We start from the raw sequence: 406 nt of genomic DNA, 5'->3' as shown, positions 1-406 counted from the left end.
ATATTTTATTATCAAATTTTATAAGAAAATGGACACAAAATTTTAATATTATAAATTCAATAAAGAATAACGGTTCAACTAATTAAATAAATTAGTAATATAATATAGAACTGTGAATCGCTCAAATTATTTTGTGAGTAAAAATATTTATATCAACAATCTAAATTTTGTACAGATGTTTTGACCCCTATCATTTTCAATGTTAAATAATAATTTTAAAAAGTATTATTATCTAACATTGAAAATGACCCGATAAAAGGTCGAAACGTCTGTACAAAATTTAGATTGTTGATATAAATATTTTTATTCATAATAATTTAAGTGGTTCATAGCCTTACATTATTAATTTATTTAAGATATTTCCTTTATAATCTTATTATTGGGAAAGTCCGGAAAGTTCGTGCCA

The 406-nt window shown here is 21.7% G+C and overlaps 1 protein-coding gene across 2 annotated transcripts in view; it reads left to right on the top strand.

Annotated features, from left to right (window-relative positions):
• LOC108692689 (mediator of RNA polymerase II transcription subunit 23) overlaps positions 1–406 on the top strand; it is an 8,445-nt gene that overhangs the window by 1,848 nt on the left and 6,191 nt on the right. The window lies entirely within an intron of this gene.

Source organism: Atta colombica, unplaced genomic scaffold (genome assembly GCF_001594045.1).
Source record: "Atta colombica isolate Treedump-2 unplaced genomic scaffold, Acol1.0 scaffold78, whole genome shotgun sequence".
Taxonomy (NCBI): domain Eukaryota; kingdom Metazoa; phylum Arthropoda; class Insecta; order Hymenoptera; family Formicidae; genus Atta; species Atta colombica.
Note: the sequence above shows the minus strand (reverse complement) of the source record. Positions and strands in the feature narration are given on the sequence as shown.